This window comes from Anolis carolinensis, chromosome 2 (genome assembly GCF_035594765.1).
Source record: "Anolis carolinensis isolate JA03-04 chromosome 2, rAnoCar3.1.pri, whole genome shotgun sequence".
Taxonomy (NCBI): domain Eukaryota; kingdom Metazoa; phylum Chordata; class Lepidosauria; order Squamata; family Dactyloidae; genus Anolis; species Anolis carolinensis.
This window is the reverse complement of record NC_085842.1, coordinates 212749006-212770237: the sequence shown is the minus strand read 5'-3', so window position 1 is coordinate 212770237 and position 21232 is coordinate 212749006. Positions and strand designations below refer to the sequence as shown.

The 21232-nt window shown below is 41.6% G+C and overlaps 1 protein-coding gene and 1 long non-coding RNA gene across 2 annotated transcripts in view; one reads left to right on the top strand and one right to left on the bottom strand.

The window, feature by feature from the left end:
* Positions 1 to 21232, bottom strand: part of LOC100566195 (transient receptor potential cation channel subfamily V member 6) — a 132412-nt gene that overhangs the window by 68525 nt on the left and 42655 nt on the right. The window lies entirely within an intron of this gene.
* The window catches only part of LOC134296530 (uncharacterized), a 58103-nt gene continuing 50786 nt past the window's right edge, over positions 13916 to 21232 (top strand). The window contains exons 1-2 of the long non-coding RNA XR_010003306.1: positions 13916 to 14928; positions 16711 to 16791. This is a non-coding gene — a long non-coding RNA (uncharacterized LOC134296530). The remainder of the gene's footprint in view (positions 14929 to 16710; positions 16792 to 21232) is intronic.

The window sequence follows — 21232 nt, the reverse complement described above, 5'->3', positions numbered from 1 at the left end:
GATTTCTGGGAGTTGAAGGCCAAAACATCTGGGGACCCACAAGTTGAGAACTAAATGTATCAGAAAGATGCCACAGAAGTTGAATGTGAAGGGGCTGCAAGGATCATTTAGTTCAACCCCCCTACCAAGCAGGACTATACCACTGAGGCACTTTTGAGAGATGCCTATTTAATATTTGTTTAAAATCCTCCAAAGTAGAGTCCTTTTTACTGTTGAACAGGTCTCTCAGTAAATAAATTATTTCTAATGTTTAGGTGCAATCTCTTTTATTCTATGTAATTTGAATCCATTGGTTCATGTTTTAGTCTCTGCAGCACTAGAAAACAAGCTCACTCCATCTTCAACATGACATCTCATCAGGCATTTAAATGTAGCTATCATATTCCTTTACTTCTCTCCCTCAAGCTGTTCTTCAATTGTTCTTCATAGGGCTTGGTATCCAGACTTTTTACCAGTTTACTGGACAGTTTACTAAAATGCCAAAATCCTTCTTGGATTGGATTAGACACAATAGTCTAGGTAAGGTCTGACGAAAGCAGAATGATCTCGACACTATTTTTGATACTGCCTAGAATTACTTTAGCTTTTTTTTTTGTCCATCACATTACACTGTTGCACTCTACTACTTAAGAAGTACTGTTGATTCTCTCACATTCTTCTTATAAACCAACACAGAGTTCATTCAAGAATGATTCATGCTGTCTGTTTATGAGTATATACTATAACTAGGATTGCCAGCTTTTTTCCAACACAGATTCTCCAGTGCATTTAACAAATAATAATAAATCAAAAGCGTTTCCCACCATGAAGTTGAAATCATAGACAACGCTTTGTCTTCTGAGTTTCTGATCTGCAGGCAGCTGTTGGTGGTATGGAAATAAGGCTGGTTGCAAAATACAATTTGTCATATACCACTGTCACTTGCAGGTGTTTTGCGTGGAGCACCTTATGTGAACACAGTGTCCATTCGCTCCCTCTTTGGTAAAACTCAGGTGCAAATTTAACTTGATCAAGGACACTTCAGACATCCTTTGAAGTCTGATAAGAACATGGTAGGAGGTAAATAATAAAAAACACAGCTACCTCAGAATGAGCCAGTATGGTGTAGTTGTTGTAGTGTTTAACTGTGTCTCTGGAGACCAGGGTTTGAATCCCTGATTAGCTATAGAAACCCATCCGTTGAACTGGGCAAATCACTCTCTCTCTCTCTAAAGGTCATAACCAGCATTTTGAATGGTGTCCTGAAACAGACTGCCAGCCAGCGGAGCTGCTGCAACAAGGGGGTTGTCCGCTCTCTGTAGCCAGCCCCACTGAATAACCCGATTGTAGCTCTTTGGAAAAGCTGAAGTTTCCAAGTACTCTTCAGAGGTAACCCCATGTAAAGTGAATTACAGTAATCCAGATGGAATGTAACTAAGGCATATACCACCGTGGCCAGATCTGGCTTCTCGAGGAACGGGCACAGTTGGCTGTACCCACAGCTTAGATGTAAACTCCAGTTAAGCCAGTGGGAAGACTAAGGTCCCTTCTACACTGCCCTATAATCCAGATTATAAAGCAGATCCACATTATCTGATTTGAACTGGATTATATGAGTCTGCCCCCAGTGGCACAGCGGGCTAAACTGCTAATCTGCTGAATTTGCTGACTGAAAGGTCACGGTTCGAATCCAGGGAGCAAGGTGAGCTCTTGCTGTTATCCCCAGCTTCTGCCAACCTAGCAGTTTGAAAACATGCAAATGTGAGTAGATCAATAGGTACCACTCCGACGGGAAGGTAACAGCGCTCTATGCAATCATGTCGGCCACATGACCATGGAGGTGTCAACAGACAATGCTGGCTCTTCCGTTTAGTAATGGAAATGAGCACCAACCTCCAGAATCGGACACAACTATACTTAATGTCAAGGGAAAACCTTTACCTTTTACACTGCCAGATAATCCAGTTCAAAGCAGATACTCTGGATTTTACATGGCAGTGTAGAAGGGGCCTAAGTGAGGCCACTTAACCAAAAAAGTCACTATGTAAATGCCTAAATCTGAAAGCCTTGGACCGCTATAAAATAAATATATTAGTTTTAATTAGTTGTCAAAGGATTATTTTAATCTATGAAAGCTGTTTTTAATTGGCAAGGAACAATTTGTTTACTTTTGATGGTCCTTAGATTCTAGATGTGTATTTGAAAGAGAATAGGAAAACAGCCAGATAGACTGAAATGGTGGGAAAGAAAGTAAAATTTTGCTTCTGATAATTCTATCCCTACAAAGCAGGCACAAGCCCGCTTTGAAGAAGAAGAGCTATAAGTTAAATCTGTGTTGTATCTAGTTATCAGATTCTTCTTCAATCACACAGTCGTTTCCAACTCTTCATGACCTCATGGACCAGTCCACGAAAGAGCTCCCTGTCGGCCGTTACCGCCAGGGCCGGCCCCACCATAGAGGCCACGTGACGCCGCCGCCTCGGGCGCAGGTCCCGGGGGGCGCCGTCAGGCTGGGAGGGAGGCGGGGCACCGCTCTGACGGTGCCCCGCCGCCCGACCAGTGCACCCTGGCCTTGTGGCTCCCTCTTTCGCCGCCCGGGGAGGGGAGGAGAGATCCCCTCCTTCCCTCCCCGGGCGGCGAAGCCAGCTTCTTTCGCCGCCCGGGGAGGGGAGGAGAGATCCCCTCCTTCCCTCCCCGGGCGGTGAAGCCGGCTTCTTTCGCCGCCCGGGAAGGGTTGGAGAGATCCCCTCCTTCCCTCCCCGGGCGGTGAAGCCGGCTTCTTTCGCCGCCCGGGAAGGGTTGGAGAGATCCCCTCCTTCCCTCCCCGGGCGGCGAAGCCGGCTTCTTTCGCCGCCCGGGGAGGGGAGGAGAGATCCCCTCCTTCCCTCCCCGGGCGGCGAAGCCGGCTTCTTTCGCCGCCCGGGGAGGGGAGGAGAGATCCCCTCCTTCCCTCCCCGGGCGGCGAAGCCTCCCTCTTTCCAACCCTGGCCGCGCCTCCCACGCTGCGTGGGAGGCGGGGCCAGGGCGAATAGCATGGGAGGCGGGGCCAACCCTGGCCCCGCCTTCCACCCAGCGTGCCCTGGCCCCGCCTCCCACGCAGCGCGGGAGGCGGGGCCAGGGTACGCTGGTTGGGAGGCGGGGTCAGGGCGCAGGAGGCGGGGCCGGCGGGGGGCGCTTTTCAGCGCCCCCGCTTAATATTTAAATTTATCTCCGACCGGCCCTGGTTACCGCCCCCAGTTCACTCAAGTTCATGCCAGTCACTTCAAGGATACCGTCCATCCATCTTGCCCTTGGTCAGCCTCTCTTCCTTTTTCCTTCCATTTTCCCCAGCATCATGATCTTTTCCAAGCTTTCCTGTCTCCTCATGATGTGGCCAAAATACTTCAGCTTTGCCTCTAATATCCTTCCCTCCAGTGAGCAGTTGGACATTATTTCCTGGAGGATGGACTGGTTGGATCTTCTTGCAGTCCAAGGCACTCTCAGGATTTTCCTCCAGCACTAAAGTTCAAAAGCATCTATCTTCCTTCGCTCAGCCTTCCTTATGGTCCAGCTCTCGCATCCATAGGTTACTATGCGGAATACCATTGCTTTGACTATGCAGACTTTCGTTGCCAGTGTGATGTCTCTGCTTTTCACTATTTTATCGAGGTTGGCCATTGCTCTCCTCCCAAGAAGTAGACATCTTCTGATTTCATGGCTGCAGTCTGCAGTTATCAGATATCAAGTGATTACGGAAGACTCCTGGTGACACAGTGGGTTAAACCAGTGAGCTGCTGAACTTGCTTACCGATAGGTTGGTGGTTCGAATCCGGGAAGCGGGGTGAGCTCTTGCTCTTACCCCCAACTTCTGCCAACCTAGCAGTTCAAAAACATGCAAGTGTGAGTAGATCAATAAGTACCGCTTTGGCAGGAAGGTAAAGGCACTCCATGCAGTCATGCTGGCCATATGACCTTGGAGGTGTCTACGGACAACAACGGCTCTTCGGCTTAGAAATGGAGATGTGCACCAACCCCCAGAGTCGAACACAACTGGACTTAGTGTCAGGGGAAAACGTTTCCTTTACCTAAGGAAGAGCCTTGCTCAAGACCTTGCAGAACTCCTACCCGCTGGACAAAAAAGCATTGAGATAGAAGGTACAATACTTCAGTTTCAGATCTGCTTTGTATGCTCATTGTCTGACCTATTTCAGTTGAACTAGCTACTCAAGCCCTCATTATAATGGGCTGAGTTAAAATCACAGGCCATGAATGATGTCATTTGATTGATCCAGTGAGAGAGATGTCATCTAACCAGAATCTGCCCAGGCATGACTTATCCAATACTCAGCTTTCCTGTTTGATGGAATCCTGCCCTAACTAGTGAGTATCTCCTCCCACCGCCTCTGCTGGCTGACAACATTCACATGGAAACTCTGTGTGGGAAGGTCCACTTTACAGCTGCCTGGAAGCGGTAATCTGCCAATCTTGGGGATTAGTGCAATCTTTAGACGAGAGCTTTCCAAACATTTCATGATGGGTATACACTTTTTAGACATGCCTCATTACAGTAATTAAGTTTTACTAGCAACCTAGAGGTTAAACCAACTCTTATAAGAGATATGGACACGTACATAAATTGTAATAATGAAATGTATAGGGACACAACATATCTCATGAAAACCTCTTGTTTTATATGTTTTATATTTAAAATATATGATTTATTGCTTATTTCACATAGACACAGAGGTTTCTCATTATGTTTGTATGACTCACCTACACACTGCAGCCGACATACAGTTTGGAAAGCTCTGCTCTGGACCCATTTTGAGACATTACAGAGAGAACCCATCTGCCACTTCATCACATTTACTAAATTTCATAGGGTCCTACACTTAAAATCCGGTAACCCACTGTGTTCATCACATTAGGTGGGGTTCAAGTGTAGGATAGAGCATTCTTTACTTATTTTAATCATGGGGGCAAGCATTCTTTTCAAAAGTTTCAGGAGGTGGTGGGGAAGAGGACTTTTGGGGAATGAGCCTAATCAATGTAAATCACAGTAATGTGATGGCATTCATTGCTCTCAGGATTAAAATGAGATGTTTTTCCAATTTGTGGGAGGGGAAATTGTGGAAGGAGCCAAGATACCCTTCTTAGGGAAAATTCTGACCCACTTTAACTGCCATTATTATGATTATGATGATTAGGATTATTATGATTATGCCATGTCTCTATCCTATGAAGTCCTGGAAGTTATAGTTTCCCAAGTTCCATACCCATCTCTGCGTTCACTGGAGAATAAATGCAGTAGCGACACATTTAAAATGCTATTATTATTATTATTATTATTATTATTATTATTATTATTATTATTATTGTGTTGTCAAAGGCTTTCATGGCCGGAATCACAGGGTTGTTGTATGTTTATGGCCATGTTCCAGAAGCATTCTCTCCTGATGTTTCGCCCACATCTATGGCAGGCATCTTCAAAGATTGTGAGGTATATTATTTACCCCAGATGTTGTGAGGTTATTATTATTATTATTTATGCCATGTCTCAGTGCTGTGCAGTCCTGGGAGTCATAGTTTTCCAAGGTCCATACCCTTCTCTTGGTGCATTTACAATATGGAATGAATGCCTTTACACCCTACTTTAAATGCCATAGCTCCATGCGATGAAATCCTCCTGGGAGTTATGTTTTCCCAAGATCTGTACTCTTCTCTGGGTGCATCTACACTGTGGAATAAATGCAGTTGGGCCTTAGATTAAATGCCATGTCTCCATGATATTGTCTTGGGAACTGCAGTTTCCCAAGGTCCATGAACCTTCTCTGGGTGCATCTACACTGTGAAATGAATGCAGCTGGACCTTACTTTAAATACCATAGCTCCATACTATTCAGGGAAGTGAAGACATGTAACAGCTGACATTTCAAAGAGAGGAGGGTTTTTTTAAACAAGCAACATGGGGGGAGGGATGGTGGACAAATCATCTGAAATTACAACCGAGTACAACTGATAGATTTAACAGTGTGACAAAGGTAGGGAAATCATCCGTTTCATTTCAACACGGAGTCTGACTGAGCTCTACTCTGCCAAACACTTCCCTGCTTCAATGTGATGAAGTCTCTTGTTGCTCATGTTAATATGCTACTTTTAAATGGTTAAAAAAGAACATTGCTTTAACACTGAACTGTAGGGAGAAAACTAATTCATTAATTGGGAGGGTTACATGACTAAAAATAACTCCCAATTGTCAGAGTAACAAAAACACACACATTATAAGCAATTGATTTTGTAAAAAAAAGTCATTTGCTTATAATGATTAAAATAATGAGTTTAATGTCCATGTTCTTGAAGTAAATTTCATCTATCCACCTTAAATGCAATTATTTCTAGTATGAGCAGTTTATACATTTTGCAACTAGCATTAAGTTGTTGAGTCACCAGACTGTTGGTATGTGTGGATCAACCAGTTTTTGGATAAGCTTTATTTACTATGCTTTCTGACCCCTCTAGGTTATTTTCTTATCTGACAATCTATGTTCAGACTGCATGGTTATTTTCTGCTCCAGCCCAGTTTACAAATGTGGAGAGGACAAAAAAAAATCTAAGATAGTTCTCATTTTAAACATTATCCTGGAACAGGTGCCTGACAAAAGCCACTCATCCTGTCTCTAAGCCCTCCATGTTTTTCTTTTCCATTTTTCTTGCTTTTATAAGGACAGAAGCCTAGTGGGCTTTTAAGATTCATAAGGAGCAGCCTAATTCATGTAAACCTAGAGCAACAGTCACATCTTAAAACTTCTGAGTTGTAATACGGTATTTCTAAACTTCTTTCAAAATAAAATATTTTAGTTATCCTTCCATACACAAGAGGTAGCATACCAACAGAGTGGAATAATTTCCATAGCAAAGCAAACATGTGTTCCAGTGTATATCTTCCAATGCTTCATAGTGACACAAGTGGATCTGCAAGAACGTCTTTGATGGAAATTGAAAAGATAATTTGCTCTGGTAATTTTGTTATTATTTTACCTGGACAAAAGAATGATGTACCATCCCAGAAACCGAAATGAAGAAAGATCTAGCACAAACTGGTTAAAATTAGTAAAATACAGCAATAGCTGAAGGTATAAAACAACAATGATCCATCTCAGCAATGTAAAGTGAAGAAGCATTTTAAATTGGCTCAGTGTAGCTAATACTGTATTTGAATTTACCAAAGTTTCTTCATATTTTTAACTTTGGCAGTCAATGGTCAAATATTAAATACCATCTTTGAAAAACTGACCAATGACCATTGATACTTTCAGCAAGCCGTTGTGATGCTAATAATGTTTTTGCTTTTAAGTATTGATTTATTATCTCATTAATTGCTTTTGGTGTACTTTATAGACATGACTATGGTTAAAATTGAGTTAGGACCATCCTGCTGATTGTGTTAAAAGAAATTCTCACAGATATTAAGCAGAATTGATAAACTAGGGCGTGATGGCTTTCTGAGAGATTTTTGGAAATAGAAAAATTATAAATATCTATTATCAGCCGACATGGAGCCCCTGGTGGCGCAATGGGTTAAACCCTTGTGCCAGTAGGACTGCTGACTGGAAGGTCGGCAGTTCAAATCAGAGGAGTGGGGTGAGCTCCCATCTGTCAGCTCTAGCTCCACATGTGGGGACATGAGAGAAGCCTCCCACAGGATGGTAAAACATCAAACATCCAGGTGTCCCCTGGGCAACGTCCTTGCAGACGGCCAATTCTCTCATGCCAGAAGTGACTTGCAGTTTCTCAAGTCGCTCCTGACATGTAAAACAATCAACTACCATATTTAGTCGAGTGTCATGCTCACCTGTATTGGCTAAGTTACATTGCCAAAATTGAGGTATGCATTCGATTTGATGGTGCAGTAACCAAAAAGAAACCGAAACAAGAAAACAACCACCCCAAATTCCGTCTTTAAAAAATAAGGAAAAGAAGGTGAGGAACAAGTTCCTTTGAAATGCAATAAGTTACATGCACAAGCTTTGCACAAGTCATCCTCAGGCACATAAATCTAATGCCTGAAAAGACCTGGAAGTACCTCGAACCCCAGAGACTGGACAGGAAAGTGGGGTGTGTGGAAAGGCTGTTCCCAGTGGTGGAGGCAGCCTCATGGCTCCATCGCATCTGGAGAAAGGGACACTGGTTAGTGACCCAGTCATTGTTGCCATTTAGCCATGGATCCAGCCTGGGGGAGGGGGGTCCTCAGAGTATTAGCTCAGTTCCATGCGGTTCCCAACTTGTCTAATTCATGAGGCCCTTCAAAACCAAGGGGAAGGCCAGTAGATAACCCTGCAAAGCTGGCAGAGTCGCCAGCCTTGAGCTGATGGAGGCCTTGCAAATGACCTCATTTATGCTGCTTGCCTCCCTATGTGCTATGACTGCGTTGTTGGCTGTGTTACATTTGAGGGAAAATCCATTTTTTAAGGTAATTTACAAAATCAAAGTGTGCAGTACATTTGATGGTGCATTATATTCATTCTATGTTGATCTAGGCTAGCAGCTCTCTTTAATAGCATTTTAAATGGGGAAACAATTCCACAAAAATGAGGGGTATATGTATAAGATAGGGCCCCTGGTGGTGGTACAGTGTGTTAAAGAGCTGAGCTGCTGAACTTGCAGACTGAAAGGTCCCAGGTTCAAATCCCGGGAGCAGAATGAGCACCCGCTGTTAGCCCCAGCTCCTGCCAACCTAGCAGTTCAAAAACATGCAAATGTGAGTAGATCAATAGGTACCGCTCCGGTGGGAAGTTAACGGCGCTCCATGCAGTCATGCCGGCCACATGACCTTGTCTACGGACAACGCCGGCTCTTCGGCTTAGAAATGGAGATGAGCACCAACCCCCCAGAGTCGGTCACGACTGGACTTAACGTCAGGGGAAAACCTTTACCTTTACCTATATGTAAGATAATCACAGGAACATACAAAACTGCTTTATATGGAGTTACACAACTGAACCATCTCTCATTTCCGAATGGAAGCAGCTCTCTAGGGTTCTAAGCAAAATTGTCTCAGAGACATCTTTAGTGTTTTATGGTGGTCATCCATCAAAGGACTTACTAGTTCTGCAGAACTTCCAATGCATGTATATTCAAGGTGGCATGGTCCCTATATTCCAGTGTACCAAAGACCCCTAAAATATTGACTTGTAATAATTACATTGATAATCCTGGACACTAAGTTTTTTATTGCAAAACTAACAAAACAGTTTAACTCACTTATCAGGCCTTCTATAGTAGCATAAGATACAGAAAAACAGCTGAGAGAAAACACAGCAAGACCATAAAAAATTACTTAATGGAAGCAAAGCTTCCAATAGACTAACATCAGGTTGACCTTTAAAGCATCTTACACAAATCAGCACAGGTGATCAATCCATCAAGATTATATCACATTTACAGCATATACTCATGAATAAGACCAGAAATGAGATCAGAAATAAGTAACTGAGAGGAATTTGTGTTGTCTTCCTTAATATTTGCTATAGCAATGGCACAGCAACCCCACAATTCAGGACTCATGCCAAAAAAAAAAGTAACAAACAATCAGTCTTTTTGGCAAGGGTGCTACACTCCCCACATCTAATGTACAAACTACCATTCCAGAGCTCAGGGCAGAATTAGAAAGCTATGTAGCAGTCACTCGTTTCAAAGTAAACTATAATAAATTGGACATTCTTTGTTATCATTTAGCAGAGGAAACAGAGCATCAAATTACTATATACTCAGTGCTATCATGAGAAACAATATTAATCAAATATTTAGGTATAAACACTGCAAGAAAACACCAGCCAAATTGATACAACTAAGTGACAATAAAATCAGCATGAAAATTAGATAGGATTTATTTGGATATTCCAAAGATCACCTATACTGACTAAAGTACATAATCAGCAGTATCAGGTCATTCTGACATTGCGGGTCCCATGCACGGATTCGTTTTAGCTGTTTTCTTTTGGCTTCTTCGGCTTCTCCGGACAGCCGTAATGGCAAGGGCTCAGTTGCCATGTTTTGGTCACCCAAAACAGCCCACATGACTGCCAGGCATGGCTTCTTCTCTTCTATTCGGGAGCATGCGGCACATGCTTTCGTAACTCCATCCCTTAAACCCAAGCTCCCTTGAAAAGAAGAAAAGAAAGGGTCCCAGGAACAGAAAGGAGACCTTTGCAAGTTCCCCATTGCCACCAATTAGCCGGATCTTCCTGGATCTTTCAGCTGCCTAGCTGAAAACAGATTTTTCCATTAGCTGATTTCAGGAGGCTCCCAAAAACTGATCTGGGTACCCAACAAAATTTGGATACCAAGAACAAATCGCCCTCCAGCCGAATTGCATAAGCTTAGAGGGTAGCAGTGATTCTGCCCCAGGTTTCAGTTCAAACTTTTAAATAACTATCCAACATGCCAAACCTATTTAGAAAACAGAGATCAGCATGTTGAATAGTTCCTTTAAAATACAGAGTAAATTTTAGAATAAATTCACCAGCCTTCCTGACATTGGATTCATCAGCTACCACTGCCTATATCTATACTTAACCTGATACTTGTCCCTAAGATATCCTTTCTGTTCCAGTTTCTTCCCATAATGCTATTACTTAAAAAGAATGCAATTTGCATTTTGTTTCAGCAATTGCATGTATTCACAAGAGAAAGATAGCTGAAGGAAATCGGAAAGAACTGTATGTGGAGATCTGTAGGAGAAGACTGGCATATTAGACTTACAAAAACACCATAACACTGATTTGTGGTAGCATCTTCTTTCTCTGCTTCATAATAACACTAGAAAACCTTGGGTAGGAATGGAATGTTTGGTTTTTACCCTCAGATTGCAGTAAAATTTGAGAACCGACTTACTCCTTTTCTTACATCAACACTGGAAACATGGAAGATATAATTTAAACACTTGGACCTATCACACTTTGCTGCTTAGTTAATTCCTCTCCAGACTTCTATTTCTCCTATTTAGACAAGTGGTATTACTTTGGGGGTGGAAAGAAATGTATTTGCATAGTTTTGGAAGTCATTTATGGGCCCACATAAGGGTGATGTGCAATCTCTGTGGAAATGTAGAATCCTCGATATCAAACCATCAAGTGGTCAGCAAACCGTGGTGGCCACGGTGGCGCAATGGGTTAAACCTTTGTGCTGTTGAACTGCTGATTCTGCCCCAGGCAGTTTGAATCTGCGGGACGGGGTGAGCCCCGCTGTTAGCCCCAGCTCCTGCCAACCTAGCAGTTCGAAAACATGCAAATGTGAGTAGATCAATAGGTACCACTTCAGCAGGAAAAAGCAAAAAAAAAATGCTTGGCCACATGACCAGGAGGGGTCTATGAACACAGGCTCCTTGGCTTGGAAATGGAGAAAGAACACCTCCCCAAGAGTCAGAGATGAGCACCATCTCCACAGTCGAAAATCAAAGGAGAAGCCTTTGCCTTTGTCTGTGTATTTGTTATTTTATGTCATTGTAACAAGGAATTGAATGTTTGTCTGTGTTTGTTTATATACTGTAATCCACTTTGAGTCTTCTCGGGGAGAAAGGGGGAATATAAATAAAGTATTATTATTATTGTGGAGCCCCCGGTGGCGCAGTGTGCTAAAATGCTGAGCTGCTGAACTTGCAGACCAAAAGGTCGCAGGTTCGAATCCGGGGAGTAGAGTGAGCGCCCGCTGTTAGCTCCAGCTTCTGCCAGTTTGAAAACATGCAAATATGAGTAGATCAATAGGTACCACTCCGGCGGGAAAGTAATGCAGTCATGCAGCCATGCTGGCCACATGACCTTGGAGGTGTCTACGGACAACGCCGGCTCTTCGGCTTAGAAATGGAGATGATCACCAACCCCCAGAGTCGGACACGACTGGACTTAACATCAGGGGAAACCTTTACCTTTACTTTTTCTTCTTCTTCTTCTTCTTCTTCTTCTTCTTACTACTACTACCACTACTACTACTACTACTACTACTATAAACTTAGAGCCTATTAATGCAGCTAGCATCCAGCATTCTATTCTCATTCATAAAGACACTGTTTCAACAATATACACATTACTGAATAATGCTATTCTTATTTCTTATTAACTTTGAAAGACTAAAACAGTGGGGAGAAGGGTAAACCTCTCATATCGAAGAGACGTAATCTTTGTGAGGAAATTAACATGGGAAGGTAATTTTGGTCACCGCACATGAAGCAAGCATACAATGTATACAATTGGTATCTTTCAGTATTCAGATTGGTGCATCTATCTTCTTGTCTTCCAGCTTCCTGCTGGGGAAGATATGGGCTGATCAGTATATAATTTCTTCTTATTCTCAGTAGCACTCAGAAGTGTTCCCAATTTTTTCCAAAAACAATTCAAAATAAGTGTCAGGTGATGGTTTCCATTTCAGTGGAGTAGTGAATCTGCTCTGGGTTTTAGTTCAAACATTAAAGGAGCATACAAATATTGTGGGGACAGATAGTACAAAGTCATTTCTAAGAGAGCTCAGTTAGACATGGCTGTAACAGTATGTCCAGCTGCTGGATGCCAGCTCATTAATGGATTCTGAGTTTGCCTACCTCCAGTTTTGGTTTGGATGGTTTCAATTAAATAAAGAAGCTACATTTTCTAGAACAGCCTGGTTCTATTGATTACAACTGAGTACATTAAGAAGAGGAAAGAGATGCAAGATGTACTTTTAATTCAAGAAATCTATAGCACCTCAAAGAGAAATGCAATACAAGCTACTTGTTTTGAAAATAAAAGAGAGGACAGATATGATTACAGACAATGAAAAAATGCAGTAAGTATTCTATCACTTTTACTCTTCTATATATAAATGACAAGATATTTCAAATGAAAAATTAAAAGAGTACCTATTCAAGCAGATGTTAGCCAAGGTAATAGAGTAACAGATGCAATTATAGATGTACAGTATTACAAATATTAAAGGTAAAGGTTTTCCCATGACATTAAGTCTAGCCGTGTCTGACTCTGGGGGTTGGCGCTCATCTCCATTTCTAAGCTGAAGAGCCGGCGTTGTCCGTAGACACCTCCAAGGTCATGTGGCCGGCATGACTGCATGGAGTGCCATTACCTTCCCGCCAGAGTGGTACCTATTGATCTACTCACATTTGCATGTTTTTGAACTGCTAGGTTGGCAGGAGCTGGGGTTAACAGCAGGAGCTCACCCCGCTCCCGGGATTTGAACCACCAACCTTTCAATCAGCAAGTTCAGAGGCTCAGCGGTTTAATCCCCTGCACCACTGGGGGCTCCCTATAAAATGAACTATCCAAAGTGCTGAACTTAAGTTGGGAATAGGGTTGAGTACCTTGGACAGTTCCTTCAAAACTTGACCCTTGCCTCAGAACAGATTCACAGACATTATTCAATCATGTTTCAGGCTACTGGTTTATGCTTCAGTTCGTGAATAAAGCAGGGTATTTGTGCCAATACGATACCAGATGCCATATGGCACTTTATCTTATAGGCAATTCTTAGTTTAGGTAAAGGTTTCCCCTAATGTTAAGTCCAGTTGTGACCGACTCTGGGGCTTGGTGTTCATCTCCATTTCTAAGCCGAAGAGCCGGCATTGTCCATAGACACCTCCAAGGTCATGTGGCCAGTATGACTGCATGGAGTGCCATTACCTTCCCGCTGGAGCAGTACCTATTGATCTACTCACATTTGCATGTTTTTGAACTGCTAGGTTGGCAGGTTAACAGCGGGCGCTCATTCCGCTCCCAGGATTTGAAACTGGGACCTTTTGGTCTGCAAGTTCAGCAGCTCAGTGCTTTAACACTCTGTGCCACCAAGGGCCCCCTTCTTACTTTACAACAGTGCAAACCATTGTGTGTGTGTGACTATTATGTGATGGCCCCATTTGAGGGGCTTTTTTCACTGTATAATAGCTGTCCCTGTGAGGGCACAGCTTTACCCGTCCACATGGCTGCCCCCTTGCCAAAAGGGAAAGAGGGTTCCCACTCCTAAATGCAGCCCTAGTAATGGAATACAGTGTTCCCTCACTTATCATGGGGGTTACGTTCCAGGACCACCTGCAAAAAGTGAAAATCTGCGAAGTAGGGATGCTATATTTGTGTTGTTTGCAAGTAGCGTCTCTGTCCCTTCCTCGCCTCTCAAGCAGGCATATGCGTGCTCCTGCCACTACCGCTGCCTTGTGAGGCGAAAACAAAGCTGCTTCAGCATCCTTTTCTCTCCCTTCCTTAGGCTTCTCCTTCGGAAGAAGTAGAAAGAGGGATTTATAAGGGATTTATAATATTATTTTATGATTTACACTATTATTTTAGTGTTTATTAAAAACCCGCAAAACAGCGAGGGAACACTGTGTAACCAGTATTTAGAATATATAGAAAACAATTTAGACTGATACTGTGAAAAAGAATTAAATGAAGACCATCTTAGCATGCAAAAGTATTCCAAAAGGTAAACCAGTTGTTTTTTCTGTCAAGATACTGGAACTTATAGCTAACAAGTTCTCCCCAAACTATTAAAATATTAAATAGCTGCAGTCAACAGCTTGATGGGTTATATCAATTCAGTATGTTGACTTCAAGCCTCCTTATTGCTGCCGTGTTGACCACTTCCATCTCAACTCTAAACTACTTCATTTTTCAACCCACAATCTCCCTCCCTCCCACTACCTTATCTTTAGCTCTCCTTTCATCCTTAACTCCTTCTATCTGTCCTCTCTTTTGCACTTCAGCTAATTATAGCCAGTAATACTTTGTCTCTGAATATGATTTGCTAAGCTGACCTAACATTATGACATCATCCACATAACAAAAGCCTCTAGGTTCAGTTGGTATCACAGTAGCTATTAATCTGTATTGATATGCAACTTCACTTACATCACAGGCCAGGTAACTGGGTAATTGTTTCAAGGTCAGGGAGAAGAACTGAAATCAGCCTCTTGCCGATTTTCCAAAGCGGCTAGTGGTAAGTATTCTAACAACAACACAAGTTGGAAAGTCAACAGCAAGGAAAAGAGAACTACGCTTGTAGGTATAAGCTCTCTTTCCTTTAATGATCCTCTAGCAAGCTCAAAAATACACATTTGTCTCAGGGGTCTTTTGAAACCACATTTCTTTTGGATACAAACTGATCTTATGGATACTACTTTTGACTTTAATGCCTTCTGTGACATCCATTGCTCTGACTGAAGATTTTTCACTTGCAGTGGGCCTTTCATGTCTGCTTGGGGTTTGGTTCCAGGAGCCCACACCGATATCAAAATCTATGATAGCTCAAGCCCCATTATATACAATGACATCTTTTATATAAAATGGCAGTCAAATTGTATTTTTTGGAAAATGTTTAAAATATTTGCAAATTGTGAATATTGTATTTCTTCAATTCTAAGGTGTACTTTTTTCTCCATATAAACATCTATTAAAATCATCTTAGAACTGCAAATTTATCTTATGTATTTTTGTTGTTGATGTTGGTACTGAAACTAGAGTGTATCTTACAATTGGTTTCTTAGAATCAATTAAATACGGTAGTGAATCCATGACTACAAAAGGATAGTTGTTCACATTTAAAATAAGTAAACTCCTAAACAGAGATTCACAAGGCAGTTGAGATATCTGAAATACTATTAACTATTCACATTCACTAGGATTAGAGGCACAGAACTCCAGTGAAAATGAAAACCGTGAATTAAAAAATTGTTATTTTTATCTGAGAGAAGTCATCTCTAGGAATTTCTATCTTTCACCATAGGTCTATGGGCTTCTACTGGAAGCTGACCATAAAATTGCACTGGATGATACAGAGACAACTAAAGAGGTGTTCTCTCTAGGTCAGTGGTTCTCAACCTGTGGATCCCGAGGTGTTTTGGCCTACAATTCCCAGAAATTGCAGCCCGTTTACCAGCTGTTAGGATTTCTGGGAGTTGAAGGCCAAAATATCTGGGGACCCACAGGTTGAGAATCACTGCTCTAGGTTCTCCATCATGACTGAGGAACTTGACCACAGAGATGCACTGGAGGATCAGGAGATTCCTGGAAAGAATATTTTCATCAAATCTGTGAAAAATCAAAATGTGAAGATGACTGTATAGAACACAATCCGGTCCTGATGATTTTAAGTTAAACCATCAGCAACAGAAAAAAAATAACGTAGAAGGGCATAAAAAGCAGCAAGAAAGACCAATGATTTGAGTTTGATTTGTGACTCAATAAGTGATATATGGAAGCTAATCATGATTATGTCTACTCTGTAAGAAGAGTGGGCAATGTGGAAATCAGGAGTCTGATGTTGACAAAGCTGTTCTTCTTATACCCTTCTACACGGCCATATACAAGTCAGATTATCTGCTTTGAACTGGATTTTATGGCATTGTAGACTCACATAATCCAGTTCAAAGCAGATAATGTGAATTATATGCATTGATAATCTGGATTATATGGCAGTGTAGAAGAGATCTGAGAGTTTAATGCTTACCTTGTATTGGTCTTATGAAACAGAAGTAAAGGAAAGCAGGTGAATCAGGAAGAGCCACCTACATATGTGCACTCTATTGCGGAGTTGTGTGCTGTTATTATTTCCTCCCAAGATGCTTGGACACACCTAGGGTTCAGCTTCCTCCTTCTCTTCTCTTCTTTAAAGTAGATGGGAGGTTGTGTAAGGTAACTATTACTGTAACTCAGCTGGACATGAATCTGGTAAAGTTTTAAAGAGGAAAGCCACACTATGTTTCTATTTGTTCATTGGCAGGTCTACTCAAAAGTGCTTTCAAAGGCAGAGAAAGCAACCAGTTACTCTTACAAGAAGAGATGGAAAGAGAGATGTCCACTGGTAAGAGTAGCTTTGATAGTATGTTGAACACTGAGTTTGAACACTGAGTACACTGAGTACACTGTAGAATTAATGCCATGGCTCAATGCTATGGAATCGTGGGACAAGGCTAAAGACTGTGCAATACTGCAGTTTTCATGATTCCGTAGCATTGAGCCATGGCATTTAGTGATGTTGAACTGCATTAATTCTACAGCCAAGATGCATCCAAAATTAACAAAATGTTAAATCTCAAGTAATAGCACCTTGGTTTTGATAGAGTCTATGCATGGCAGGTCTATTATTTCATTAAGGGGCTTCTTTTTTACCAGTTTGCTCAGCCTCGGCAGTTACAGAGGACTAAGTGAAAATAATCTGCCTGTTGACAGACCTAATTCATCTACTCCTGACTGGTGTATTAGCTTTTATACAACAGCACAGCTTGTATTGGTAATATTTGTATGTTAGATTTGTATGCTGCAGGAAGAAATTAGACCTTAGTTGTAATAAAAATGCTGCTGAATGGTTTCACTGGATGACTCCAGTATTACAAGAGATGTGGGAAACACTATCTTCCTATAACCCCTGTCTGCTCGTGTTATAATAATAATATTATAATAATATATTTTATTTATATTCCGCTCTATCTCCCCAAGGGGACTCAGAGTGGATTGCAGGTACATATATGGCAAACATTCAAGGCATACTCGCAATCAGAATCAAACACACAGCAGAGTATCCCATCCCACTGTGTATAAAAACCTGTATCTCTAAGGAGAACAATTGTTAAGTTTGGAACTTTACCACCAGAAGAAGGCCTGGAGAAAGGCCGAAACCGGTCGTGGTGCGCCTGATTCATGTTCAACTTGGCACAAGAACATACGACACCAATACTATTTCAAAGTGATTGTACAAAATACATACAACATTGTTTGTGATTACTGTGAATTCGAACAGTATAACTAGTTTAATATTCAAATTATTCACTGAACCTGTTTATTTTCTATTTTGTATATAAGTGGGCTATTTGTGTTGAGTTTACCTACTCAGTAACCCATTCATATTGTACTTCTTAAACATTCAAGGCCGTTATACATTTGACACAGACAGACAGTACATAAACAGAGGCAAGGCTTCCCTCTTTTCATCTCTGGTATCCGGCTGTGCTTGACTCAGCCATGGGGAGGTGCTGTTGTTTCATTTTCTACGCTAAGGAGCCTGTCATCCATGGACAACTTTCCTGGTTGGATTTTTGCCTGGTTGTTTTTCAGGGGGCCTTTTACCTCCCTGCCAAAGTGGTAGCTATTTATCTACTTACATTGTTGTTTTTGAACTGCTAGGTGAGCAGAGGCTGAGCTGATGGTAGGAGCTCACCCCAACCTGGGCTTGAACTGCCAACCTTCCAGTCAGCAGAATATTCAATAGCTGGTGGTTTAACCTGCTATGCTAGCCTGGCCCCAGACTTATAAAACTCTACCTCATTCCCTCTGATCCATATCAAGCAAAATCCCCCCAATTCTAGCCTTTCCTTCTAGGGAAATGGAAGGATTTAAGTACATACCCATGTATGCACATGGACTCTTCTTCCATTAAACATATGGAGGTAAATATGGAGGTGCGGCTGGCGGGGACGAGGGACAGGGCCTTTTCAGTGGTGGCCCCCCGCCTATGGAACGCCCTCCCAAACGAAATTAGGGAAGCTCCCTCCCTCCTGTCCTTCCGAAAAAGAACAAAAACATGGTTATGGGAGCAGGCATTTGAGCATGAGTAACAGCAGAATTGCAATATGAATATATGACTCATTGACAGACCCCCACCTGGACATGAAAAATGCACCTGAAATGTATATTTAGATGTATAATTATGCTGTTTTTAATTTATATTTTAATTTTTATTGTAATTTTTAATCTTGGATGACTTTTAATTTGATGTAAACTGTGTTTGTGATGTATATTGTAAGCCGCCCTGAGTCCCCTGATGGGTGAGAAGGGCGGGGTAGAAATGATGTAGTAATAATAATAATAATAATAATAATAATAATAATAATAATAATAATAATAATAAATAAATAAATATAGGGGAATCATATAGGAGCCTGAAAAGGCCTTTTGAATTTTGGAAATCAAAATATGGAGTCAGTCCATATGATTTCAGCTCTCCCTGGTCACTAGAGACTTGTTAGAGTTCTATTCTATGGTAAAATATGATATTTATATTGTCAATATTTAATTATTTGGTGATACCTCTTCAAAATGGTGTGAAATTATGCAGATAGTAGCTTCCTGTGTCCCTTTCATGCAACACAACTGAAGTGTTTTGATTCCAATTGAACTGCCATGGCAACATCATATGGAATCCAGAAAGGACCCTTTAGCTTGTCTGTGGAGAGCTCAATTGCCTCAGTCTACAGACCTCAGGATTCCATAGGATACCAAAGTATCTCAAAATTCCCTGTTGTCTTTCTGAAAGTGATACCTATGGAAAAGGGAGGGAGAGTATACATACATAAAAACAAAAATGGTTGCATTCTGCTCCACTTCCATTTCATGCCACCACCTTCTTATTCAAGAGGGAATGTCCAGGAGCTCTCAGTCTAACATTCAAGCCATGAGCAATTGATCACATTTTGGCCAAGAGTCATCTGTCCCTCTCAGTTGTGCCTGGAGGAAGCAAGGCAGAAGAGTTTTGCAAGAAAATGTACCTCCTCCATCCAGTAGAGCCAACTGTCCACTGCCAATATGTGCAACTTGTATTTGGTGCCCAGCCAGGAATGTGGCCCACAATTGAAAAAAAGTCCCCATCACCATATTACCTTGGTTATGGAATTTTCCCCCTTCTCCTTCAGCTTTACATTTCACCCAGAGCGCCATACAAACATTCCTTGACAGACCAATGGTATCCTGAGGTCAGGCCCGCAAGCAAGGTGATGTAACCTAGACCCTGCATCAAAGATCTGTAGCATGCAGCTTCAACAAACTACTTGGCAAATGGGGAAGAGAACTGAGTATTTAAATAGTTGACATAACTTTTTGGTTACATCTTTCAAAAACAAGTACTAATCCAAATTCAACATCTCATTACCCCTTTTCTTGTGTACTGTCTTTATATGTCAACTACTTGTATGGCTTAAGAAGATAGGATTGCAGTGGCTTTGTGATAGCTTAATCACAAAAGCAAACCAATATGTATATTTTCTTCCTATGAAAGAGAACCAGACTTAGCCATAAGAATTTGGATCTCTCCATGTCTCAACAGGAAGGAAACCAAAACATCTTCTAGAGCACACACACCAATGCATTTTTAAGAACATAAACCAGCTTTCTCCAGATGTTTAACAGTATGCCTACACTGTAGAACAGTGGTTCTCAAACTGTGAGTCCCCAGGTGTTTCGGCCTACAACTCTCAGAAATCCCAGCCAGTTTATCAGCTGTTAGGATTTCTGGGAGTTGAAGGCCAAAACATCTGGGGACCCACAGGTTGAGAATAAATGCAGTATGACATCACTTTAACTGTCATAGCGCAATGTTATTGTCCCCTGGAGGCTCGTAGTTTGGTATGACACCAGCACTCTTTGGGAAACAAGATCTGTAAAATGCCAACTCCCATGATTCCATAGCATTGAAATATGGCAGTTAAAGTGGTGTCAAACTGCATTAATTCTGTAGTGTGGATGCACTCTTAGACTACAGTTCCCCGCAGCCTTGATCATTAGGTATGTTAGTTAGGAATCAGGAAAGTCATAATCCAATGTGCGTGAAAGGCAATGGGTTGGGCAAGGCTATCATACAACATCCTAAGGAATCTCTGAAAACAAGATTTAATTTGCCAATAAAATGCTTCTGGACAACATATTTAAAACAAACATAAGTTATGGGTTAAGAGAGTAAGGAAGTTCAAGCTTCAAATCTCACTCCAGGCGCGAATTCCCTAAATAAGCAAGATATTAGCTATCAGTCTCCATTCCTGCCTCATTTGCAACATGGGTCTAACACAATTGCTATATCATGCAATCAATAGTGAAGTTTGCTGGAATTAAGTATGCATAGTGATTTGCACATCCTAAACTGCTATATCAACAGCAAGTATTTAAATGGGGATAAATACTCAGCTTCATATAATTCTATACTGATAAAAGAAATGATTGTGTTACGTATTTACAACTAGAAGGAATTTAAGTAATCAGTTTCTGCTAAATCAATATATTAACCCAATATGGACTCTGCAGAGCTTCAAATAGGGGTTATTCCAGCCTTTCCAGAGATATCAGAGATTGAACTAGGCACTTTACGAATTCTCAACATAGGGCCTCATCATAGTAAAGGTAAAGGTAAAGGTTTTCCCCTGAAATTAAGTCTAGTCGTGTCCGACTCTGGGGGCTGGTGTCATCTCCATTTCTAAACTGAAGAGCCAGTGTTGTCTGTAGATGCCTCGAAGGTCATGTCGCCGGCACAACTGCATGAA